This window comes from Penaeus chinensis, chromosome 42 (assembly GCF_019202785.1).
Source record: "Penaeus chinensis breed Huanghai No. 1 chromosome 42, ASM1920278v2, whole genome shotgun sequence".
NCBI lineage: Eukaryota > Metazoa > Arthropoda > Malacostraca > Decapoda > Penaeidae > Penaeus > Penaeus chinensis.
In genome coordinates, this window is record NC_061860.1 from 3,120,695 (window position 1) to 3,131,883 (window position 11,189).

The 11,189-nt window shown below is 47.8% G+C and overlaps 1 protein-coding gene across 7 annotated transcripts in view; it reads left to right on the top strand.

Moving 5' to 3' along the window:
• LOC125047751 overlaps positions 1-11,189 on the top strand; it is a 169,533-nt gene that overhangs the window by 23,895 nt on the left and 134,449 nt on the right. The window contains exon 1 of one of the 7 annotated variants that reach the window (XM_047646165.1): positions 1,841-1,924. The exons of the other annotated variants lie outside the window; for them this stretch is intronic. The gene's annotated coding sequence lies outside the window, so the exon portion shown is untranslated. Of the gene's footprint in view, positions 1-1,840; positions 1,925-11,189 lie in introns of those variants that run through there. 7 annotated transcript variants of the gene reach the window in all.

The following is an 11,189-nucleotide window of genomic DNA, read 5'->3' on the forward strand; positions in this document are numbered from 1 at the left end:
AACGCGACTGTTTTTATTTTCACTCTTTTAGAATCTTATTTTTGCCTTTTATTTTTACTTTTATTTTAAACGCCGGGATTTCAAAATATATCCGTTGTTATTCTCCGCGTTTTGGGTGTTTTGAAGTGGGTCTGTTTTTTTTGGGGTTTGTTTTAATTATTAGTTGTCTTAATGGTTGTTTGTCTGTCTGTCTGGTTATTAAGTCTTTGTTTTGTTTCGTGTTGTGTGGGAGAATTAGTAAATAATGAGGTGAATAAAATGACTATTGAATGATTTAGTTAATTAGTGAGAAAGGGTTTTCAATTTGAACTGAACCGTTTTTATATAATATGCTCACGTCAATAAGTGGTTCTAAATTCGTTTTAATTTTCGTTTCCTTCTCGATAGATTTGTCCTGAATGTAAGTAAATTGAATATAAAGTCAATTAAATAATGTACACCCTTTCTCTCTCTTGAATTAAAACTTTAATTGATCGTATCTCAATCTTGTCTGCTTATTTACGGATTGCATTTGCCAAACAGTTGACAGTCAGGGATATATCACACCTAAAAATATGTATGCATGTGTATATATAATTCGTCCTCTTAAAACTTGCAGAGTCGTGTATATACATATATAAGCATATACACACTCACACACGCACACACGCACACAACCATATCCTAAAAACCCACATATCCATACTCCCACACATATCCACACGCCCTTAACAAATACTGGATATCGGATATATACAGAACGCGTAGAACCATCGAGAATATTTTACCAACTGGAATGTTCGTTCGCCATGTCAAGGTCACACGAGCAGGTCCGCAGTACTGAGCTTAAAGTACATTAATTCTACGGCGTGTACCACTCACTGTTATTATTTTTTACAAGGTCACGAAAACAGGAATAAGAGAGAGAAGGCGGATCGAAAGGGAGAAGTGGTTGAGAGGGATGGAAGGGGCGGTTAGGAAGAGAGAGAGAGGGAGAGAGTGTAGAAGAAGTAGGAGACATAGAGAGGGATAGGAGGAAATGCGAGGGAGTGAAAGAAAGAGCGAGAGAGAGAGGGGAATGAGGAAAAGATGGGTAGAAAAAGAGAGATAGCGAGAAAGAGAAAGAGAGCGATAGCGAGAAAGAGAGTGAGAAAGAGCCAGCGAGAGAGAGACAGAGAACGATAACGAGAAAGAGAGAGACAGAGACAGCGATAACGATAGCGAGAGAGAGAGACAGAGACAGCGATAGCGAGAAAGAGACAGAGACAGCGATAGCGAGAATGAGAGAGACAGAGACAGCGATAGCGATAGCGAAAGAAGAGAGGGAGACAGAGACAGCGATAGCAATAGCGAGAAAGAGACAGACAGCGATAGCGAGAAAGAGACAGAGACAGCGATAGCAATAGCGAGAAAGAGACAGAGACAGCGATAGCGATAGCGAGAAAGAGAGAGACAGAGACAGCGATAGCGAGAGAGAGACAGAGACAGCGATAGCGAGAAAGAGAGACAGAGACAGCGATAGCGAGAAAAAGACAGAGACAGCGACAGTGCTAGCGAGAAAGAGACAGAGACAGCGATAGCGAGAAAGAGAGACAGAGACAGCGCTAGCGAGGAAGAGACAGAGACAGCGATAGCGAGGAAGAGACAGCGATAGCAATAGCGAGAGAGAGACAGAGACAGCGATAGCGAGGAAGAGACAGAGACAACGATAGCGAGGAAGAGAGAGACAGACAGCGATCCCGAGAAAGAGAGAGAAAGAGCGAGAGCCCCATAGTCAGAACGACCCCCCCCCCCCCCCGCGTCGGCCGCCAGCCCGTCCCTCGCGTTCGAATCCGGCGCGGCGTAGTTGGCGCGGCGGCCGCTGGGTGGCACTGGCGGCGCCCTGCAGTGGTCGCTGGTGAGTGCTAACGTTGTAGGTCCGACCCGCCTCGTCTAGAAAATGAAGGTAAGATATCCCATACCGCAGGCCTCCAGGGCGGTGCGGCGGTGCGGCAGGGCTGGCTTAGGCCTCGAGTGATGTGGGTTTGTGTCGAAAAGGCCGCGCGGGGGCCGGGGACACGGAGGAAAGGCAGTGAGGACATGGGCAGAGGGAAACGTCAGATCGTGTGCCTTCGCCCGAATCCCGAGGACGTCGGAGGGAGAGGCCCCGAGTGTATTTCCCGGCCTGGAACCTCGCACCGGGGGAATGTCACAGGCAGAAGCCCCCGGCCTCGCTTGCAACGGCGCCCGGGGGCTGAATCGAAGCGGTTGTGGGGGTTATTCGAGCAAAAGAGGCGGAGGTGGGGGTTTATTTTTAGGAGGGAGGAGGGAGAGGTCCGCTAGCAGACGACGCGCGCTGACTGCTGTATCGTCTGCTAACCAAGCGCGGGAACCTGCTGGCACTCCTCTGGCACTCGGCGGCGGCGGCGGCCCTGCGAGAGGAGGAGGAGGAGGAGGAGGAGGAGGAGGAGGAGGAGGAGGAGGAGGAGGAGGAGGAGGAGGAGGAGGAGGAGGAGGAGGAGGAGGAAGAAGAGGAAGAAGAGGAAGAAGAAGAAGAGGAGGTGGAAGAGGAAGAGGAAGAGGAGGAAGAGGAAGAAGAAGAAGAGGAGGAAGGAACGAGGAGGAGGAGGAGGAGGAGGACGAGGACGAGGACGAGGAGAAGGAGAAGGAGACGAGGCGACGTGAGGGAGAGACACGGAGAGAGAGAGAGACGAGGACATTGCGGTGGCATTTTGGCGAGAGAGAGAAATAGAGAGAGAGAGAGAGAGAGGGGGATTAGACGCGAGACTCGCCCCGTGTGCTGTGAGCGAGGCTGGATCGGATGTCTGACCGTGTGCCTGTCCTTCCTTCCTTCCTTCCTTTTTCTCTCTGTCTCCCTCTCCCTCTTTCGCTCGAGGGGAAACCCCCGCCGACGCGACCCAACACATCGTTATCGACCGCGTGATCGGCGGCGAAATGAACGGGCGGCCGAACCACGCAACACCCCTGCCCGTAACGTGGATCTCTAAACATGAATCGATCGCCGACCAGCTGACAGGCAGGACGTCCCCCCCCCTCCCTCCACCTGCCCCTCCCCGGCCTGCACGCTCCCCACTTCCCACTCGATCCCCCCCCTCCCCTTCCTCTTCTCCTTCCTCCTCCTACTCCTCCTCCTCCTCCTCCTCCTCCTCCTCCTCCTCCTCCTCCTCCTCCTCCTCCTCCTCCTCCTCCTCCTCCTCCTCCCCATGTCCCTTCCTGCTTCCCCAATTCCCACTCGGCGCTCCTTTCCCCTCCCCGTCCCCCCTTCCTTGACTCCCCACTCCACGCCCCCCCCCTTCTCTCTCCTGTCTCCCCTCTCCTCGCTCCTTCCTACAATCTCCCCCTCTCCCCCTCCCCCCCTTGCGTTCTTATCCCCCTCTCCTTTTTCATTTCTTCCTACCTCCCCTCCTACTCTGTTCTCCTGCCCTAACCCCCCACATCTTCGCGTTCCTCTCCCCTCTCTCTTCCTTCTCCTCTTCTTCCTTCCTCAACACCCTCGCATTTTTTGCGATGTAGGAGGAGGAGGAGGAGGAGGAGAAAGAGGATGGGGGGTAGGGGAGGGGAGTGGGAGGGGGGGGGAGAAAGGACAGGAGAGTTAGGTTTCAACATTGCCACGGTCTCCCTGCTTCGTGGGGGGGGAGGGAGTGGGGGAGGGGGAGGGGAAGAGGGATGGGGAGAGGGAGTTTACCTTTCCTCAGTCATGTTGCTTCCTGAATGACTGCGTGGAAGCAAGTGGGGGGGGGGAGGGGAGGAGGGAGGGGGATAACGATCCTGTGTGAATGGGTAAGCGGCATGAGGGGTTGGGTAGGGGGTTGGGGGATGGGGAGAGGCCATCTTTCCTTTCTCTTTTCCCTATTTCCTCCTCTCTCTTTTTCCTCCCTCCCCCCCTCCCCTCTTTCCTTTCCTTTATAACTTCACCTTCTTCCTCGTCCGTTTCTCTCCTCTCCTTCCCCCTCCCCCTCCCCCCCGTACCCTCCTCTCTCTTCTCCCTCTCTCTGCCTCTCCCCCACCTCCACGCACCCCCTTTCCACGCACCCCCTTTCCCCTTATTCCCCCCTTTCTCCGTTCTCCTCTTTCTCCTTCCCTCCTCTTATTTCATTGGGAGAGAGAGTGAGGGTGAGAGTGAGAGGGAGAGGGAGAGTGAGAGTGAGAGTGAGAGTGAGAGTGAGGGTGAGGGTGAGAGTGAGAGTGAGAGTGAGAGTGAGAGTGAGAGTGAGGGTGAGAGTGAGAGTGAGAGTGAGAGTGAGAGTGAGAGTGAGAGTGAGGGTGAGAGTGAGAGTGAGAGTGAGAGTGAGAGTGAGAGTGAGAGTGAGAGTGAGAGTGAGAGTGAGAGTGAGAGTGAGAGTGAGAGTGAGAGCGATAGCGAGAGTGAGAGTGAGAGTGAGAGCGAGAGATGGAGCGAGAAATTTAACGAGAAAAAGTGAAAGAGCGACAGTGAGAAAGAGAAGTGAGCGAGAGCACAAGAGAAAGGAAAAGAGCGAGAGAGAAAGAGAGCGGGAGAGAAAGAGAGCAAAAGAGAAAGAGAGCGGGAGAGAAAGAGAGCGAGTGAGAAAGAGAGCGGGAGAGAAAGAGAGTGAGAGAGAAAGAGAGCGGGAGAGAAAGAGAGCGAGAGAGAAAGAGAGCGAGAAAGAAAGAGATCCGGAGAGAAAGAGAAAGAGAACGAGAGAGAAAGAGAGCGACAGAGAAATAGCGAACGAACGAGAGAAAGAGAAAGAGAAGGAGAGAGAGAGAGGCGGAAAAAGACGTTTTAGTGGCGATGGCCATTATTCGCGTGTGATTAGTTTGGGATTCTTCATCCTGAGGAAGCCATTGAAAGGAGAGGTGAGGGAGGAGGGGAGGGGAAGGGAGGGAGGGAAGGAGGGAGAGAAAGAGGGAGAGGGAGAGAGATGGGCAGTGAGAGGATGAAGAGGGAGAATGAGGGACGGGGGAAAGAGAGGGGGAGGGAGAAAGAGTGGAAACAGAGGGAGAAGAAGGACAAGGGGAGGGAGAGAGGCGTGAGAGGGAGGGAGAGGAAATATGAAAGAGGAAAGGGGGAAAGAGGAGAGAGGGAAAGAGGAGAGAGGAAAAGAGAAAAAGAGGAGAGAGGAGAGAGGAAAGGGGTAAAGAGGACAGAGGAGAGGGGAAAGGGGAAAAAGAGGAGAGAGGAGAGAGGAAAGGGGTAAAGAGGAGAGAGGAGAGAGGAAAGAGGAAGAGAGGAGAGAGGAGAGAGGAAAGGGGTAAAGAGGAGAGAGGAGAGAGGAAAGGGGTAAAGAGGAGAGAGGAGAGGGGGAAGGGGAAAAAGAGGAAAGAGAGAGGCTTTAGGAGCGCAAGTGCCGCCGAACTTTAGCCATCGTCGTTGTCGTGAAGGTGATCTGACATATGGCTAAAGGCGAGGGCCGTCTGCATTTCTTCTGCCCTTTTCTTGTTTCTTTTTCCTTTTTTTATTTCTTGTTCTTCTCCTTCTCCTTCTCCTGCTCCTTCTTCTCCTTCTCCTCCTTCTCCTTCTCCTTCTCCTTCTCCTTCTCCTTCTCCTTCTCCTTCTCCTTCTCCTTCTCCTTCTCCTGCTCCTTCTTCTCCTTCTCCTTCTCCTTCTCCTTCTCCTTCTCCTTCTCCTTCTCCTTCTCCTTCTCCTTCTCCTTCTCCTGCTCCTGCTCCTTCTTCTCCTTCTCCTTCTCCTCCTTCTCCTTCTCCTTCTCCTTCTTCTTCTTCTTCTTCTTCTTCTTCTTCTTCTTCTTCTTCTTCTTCTTCTTCTTCTTCTTCTTCTTCTTCTTCTTCTTCTTCTTCTTCTTCTCCTCCTTCTCATTCTCCTTTTAATTCTCCTTCTCCTTTTTTTATTTTTCCTTCTACTTCTCCTTCTTCTTTGTTTCCTCTTCCTCCTCTTCTTAATCAACTAACGACCCCCATATGACCTCACAGGCGATACGGAACCCGGAGAAAAATGAATAATATTAATTACCTTTGCGTGTTGCTCGAAAGTGGTGCCACAGGAATCATCATCACATCTTCGACCTTGGCTCATAAAAAAAACAAAAAACAAACACAAAAAGAAGAAAGAAAGAAAAAAGGGAAAGAAAGAATGAAATAATAATAATAATAACAACAACAACACGCTTCCTATAGACTACCGCAGTGTCTCGGGTCTTTACGCCACCCTCGACCTCGGTGTGTGTGTGTTTGTGTGTGTGTGTGTGTGTGTGTGTGTGTGTGTGTGTGTGTGTGTGTGTGTGTGTGTTTGTATTTATGTGACTGTGTATCTGTGTCCGTATTTATGGGCGTATGTGATTGTGTATGTGTTTACGTATTTATGGGCGTATGTGACTGTGTAGCTGTGTCCGTATTTATGTGCGTATGTGTATTTGTGCCCGTATTTATGTGCCTGTCTATGTTTGTGTCTGTGGCTCCGGCTGTGTGGGGGGGCTGCGGTTGGCACTGTCCGGAAATGTCATTTTATTTCGAAACCGTCGTAGGGTTACCTGTGTATAGGCGCGCGTGTGTGTTTGTGTGTGTGTGTGTGCGTGTATGTGTGTGTGTGTGTGTGTGCGCCGAGTGCGTCCTGAAATAGTATCAAATGCTATTTCTGTAGCGGGGGGTGTCGTCTTGGTGTTCAATTCTCTCTCGCGGAGTCGGAATAAGTTCTTACTTTCAAGGTTGCGCGCCAGAAGAGGTTCCCGGACGTGTCTTCGAACTTGGGAGGGGGGTGGGGGGTGGGGGTGGGGGGGTGAGTGTTGAAAGTTTTATTGCAGATGTTTTTTTTGTTTTTTTAAAAGGTTTTGTTGTTGTTGATGATGAGGGAGGATGTCGAGGGGATGTTGCATGGGGAGGTAGGGGAGAGAGGGGGGGGGGGAGGGGGGGGAGAAGGAGAGGGGGGGAGAGATAGAAAGGGAGAGAGAGAGAAAGGGAAAGGGAAATAGAACGAAAGGAGAAAGGAGAGGGAGACGGAAAGAGAAAGGGAGAGAGGGGATAGGGATAAACACACACACACACACACACACACACAGGATGAGTGTACTTTCTATCCAAACACTTCAAAATCACAACAAACAAACAAAAAAAAGCAACTCCATCACCCAATGCTTCACCGACCTTCGAAACGCGGCGCCATCCGAACGACCCACCTTTCATAACAGTACGCATGCCCTGCCATCAAAAGGCCACGAAACCTTACAAAAAAAAAAAAAAAAGAGGACAGCGTTGAGACTCCTCACACACAGAAATAACATCCGTACCCAGACTCAGATAGTTTTATTTATGTCCCGTGTTCCCTCTGGCCGTCATTACCTGTGCTTGTAACCGCACGTGGCCTCGTGTGTGTGTGACAGGCGGGGTGGAAGAGCGCAAGAAGGTCTGTGACGTGTGTCTGCGTGGGTTTGTGCGTGTACCTTAATGTGTGTGTGTTTTGTGGGCGTTTAATTACTCGTGTGGTTGTGTTTTTGTTTAAGTGTATGTGTGTGTGTATGTGTGTGTATGCGTGTATGTATGTATCTTTTTGTATTTGTTAGTTTGTTTGTTTTGGTTTTATTATCGTTTATGCGGGGTATTTTTAGTTGGTATTTTCTTGTTGGTTAATTAATGGGTTTGTTTTATGTGGCTTGGTTGTGGCACGGAAAGAAGGTTGTTTGTTTAAGCGGGCGCGTGCTTGTGTGTGTGTGTGTGAGTGCGTGTGCGTGTGCGTGTGCGAGAGAGAGAGAGAGAGAGAGAGAGAGAGAGAGAGAGAGAGAGAGAGAGAGAGAGAGAGAGAGAGAGAGAGAGAGAGAGAGAGAGAAAGAAAGAGAGCGAGAAAAAAAGAGAAAGAGAAAAAGGGAGAGAGAGAGAGAGAGAAAGAGACAGAGACAGAGGCAGAGGCAGAGGCAGAGGCAGAGGCAGAGGCAGAGAAAGAGAAAGAGAAAGAGAAAGAGAAAGAGAAAGAGAAAGAGAAAGAGAAAGAGAAAGAGAAAGAGAAAGAGAAAGAGAAAGAGAAAGAGAGAAAGAGCAAGAGAAAGAATAAAGAAAGAGTATGCATGCATACCTAATTTTACACGTTGCGTGTCTGTGTGTTTATATCTCAATTTCCGCAAAGTTTCGCAAACAAAATGCATCTAATCTCGCACAGACCAGGTACGCGCATAAAAGCTCCCCAGATGGGACCCTGTTCTCGGTCAAACAGCAGTGGACTTGTGGTTGTCTTTCAGTCGTCCGTTTCAGTCACTTTGCTGGCGGTCGTCCTGAGAGGCATGGGAGGGGGAAGGGAGGAAAGGGGTAGGGAGGGGTAGGGGGGAAGGGGGAGGGGGATGGAGGGAAGGGAGGGGGAGGGGAGAGGGGGGATGGTGGGAGGGAGGGATGAAGGGAGGAGGGGAAGTGGGAAGGAGAAGATGAGGAGGCAGGAAACAGGAGGGAAGGGAAGAGAGAGGGGAAGGGGAAGAGGGAGGGGAAGGGGAAGGGGAGGGGGAGGAGGCAGGAAACAGGAGGGAAGGGAAGAGAGAGGAGGAGGAAGGGGAAAGGGAGGGGGAAGGGGGTAGGGGAGGAGGAGGAAGGGGAAAGGGAGGGGGAAGGGATAGAGGAGGGGGGGGGGAGCAGGCGTGCCAACCCAACCGTGCATATATAACAAACTCGGTTGTCTCCCTTTTTTGTGATTTTTCTTTTTTCTTTTGTAGTTCGCCGCAGCAAGAAAATCGTCTTTGGAAGAATACGGATGAATAGTGAAAAAAAGTAAAAATAAATGGGGAATAAGAACCAATGAAAAGGGAAAGGAAAATATCGAAGAAATTGGAATAATATGAAGAATAAAAATGAATAGGTAATTGAAAGGTATTTGTTATTTCCTTTTATTTCTTTATTCATGAAAGACGACGGGAAATTACCACCATTGCCATTCCCTCAAAGAAATCGTTATTTAAATACAAGAAACTAAGAAAAAAAAGAAATAAAAAGGAAAATAAATAATACAAAATTGAGGGAAACGAACCTACATATTTTTATTTTTTCTTCTTTCTTTCTTTCTTTCTTTTTTCTTTCTTTTACTTTCTTTCTTTCTTTCTTTCTTTTTTCTTTCTTTCTTTCTTTCTTTCTTTTTCTTCTTTCTTTCTTTCTATCTTTCTTTCTTTTTATTTCTTTCTTTTTTCTTTCTTTCTTTTCTTCTTTCTTTCTTTCTTTCTTTCTTTCTTTCAATCTTTCTTTCTTTTTTCTTTCTTTCTTTCTTTCTTTCTTTCGTCAGATATTCGCGGACGCCAAGACGCCAGTTGCAACATGGCAAGAGCAAGAGGACCACACACGGGCGGTCCTTGGGGCGTGTTTTTGGGAGGGTGTGTGTTTGGGGAAAGTCCTACGTTGTTTCGAGTTTGAAATTTGGTGGACGTGTGTTTAGAGGCTATGCTTGTGTAGATACGGAGGCAAAGATATGTAAATGTGGGAGTAAGTGAAGACATACGCACATGCATACACGCACAGGCATACATGTACACGCATACACGCACACGCATACTCGCACACGCAGACACGCACACGCATACACGCACACGCTGACACGCACACACACACACACACACTTTTTCGATGCTTTTTTACTTGGCTATTCTGTTGTTATTATTATTATTATTATTATTATTATTATTATTATTATTATTATTATTATTATTATCAATATTATTATTATTATTATTATTGTTATTATTATTATTATTATTATTATTATTATTATTATTATCATAATTATTATTATTATTATATTAATAATAATACTTATTATTATCATTTTTATTATTATTAAAAATAGACTTTTATTAAAACATTGACACCCAACGAAAGGCAAAATTATTTTGTTGATAAAATGAGAAAAAAAACCCTATGCAGAACAAAGCGGTCCTATGAAAACTGCACATCTACCCTAGAATTCTGAAATCTCTATCGATTGCTTTGCACTTTGGAGGTTTCTTGGGGCAACATTGCAAGCAGCTGTTGCAAATGACGAGGCGGTATTCGATACGGCGGCGTCCAGTGGGCAGCCTTATGGAGTACACTGCGAGATTATTGATAAGCTGTGGGGTTTCTAATGCGCTGTGATGTTGTTAATATGCTGTGAGAATATAATAATGTGTGGTGGGGTTATAGATGCGCTGTGAAGTTGTTAATGGGATGATTTTTTTTTTTAATAAGTTGTGGGGTTATTAATGGTATGCGAGGCTAGTAGTATATAAAGTGGCGTATTTAATATGCTGTGACGTCATCGATTCTCTGTGAGTTTACTGCTATGCTGTGAGTTCATTAATGTTGTGTTAAGTCTTTAATACTGTTTAAGTAAATTAATGCCCTCTGATATTATTGATAGCCCGGTTGTTCGTCAATATGCTTTTGTTGTTACTAATACACTGTAAGGTCATTAATACGCTGTGAAAGTTATTGGTATGAAGTGAGGTCATTCATAGGCTGTCAAGTTAATACTGTGTGAGGTCACTAGTACGCTGTGGGGTCACACGTATGGGCTTAGTTCATTATGTAAGGTCATTTCCCTCCAGTGTACTTATGTATTTGTCTCGTGGGTCAGACAGGGTGCTTGGGGAGGGGGTAGGGGTAGAGGAGGGAAAGGTGCGGGGGGGGGGGGAGGGGTTCATGTAGCAATGTATTATACAGGTGGGCGTGTTAAACGTGTGTGAATAAACCGGTATGATGTACAGGTCTCATTCGCCTGTAGGTTTTTGAGTTAGTGTGGCGTCGGCGGCGTGTGGGTGCGGTGCCGTGCGGAGGCCCAGGCGGTGGAAAGGTAAATGGAAGGGACACGTAAGGGCAAGCACGCGCATGTCACAGCTGCGGGTGCGCGGATAGGTATAGTTTTTACATGCACTTATCATAGGTACAATGGCACGTGCATGTATAGTTGTGTGTATATATAAACACACACACACACACACACACACACACACACACACACACACACACACACACACACACACACACACACACACACACACACACACACACACATTTGAATCAGAAATACAGTCAAATGGACAAGTACGTATACAGGCACACGCACGGACGGACACGCACGCACACGGAGACATGCATTTTTAGAGAACTATTCCATGTCTACACATCCAGTACGCACCGGATACATCAAGGGAAACACGAGTACACACAGCCACTAATGCAGTACTGTAGTGCTTTTAACAGTGCATGTTTCGACGCTGGAGTTTTAAAGGTGACTTCGCTTAATACCTATTTTTAAAAGGGTGAAGCGGCGTACTATTTATACGAGGAAGTGT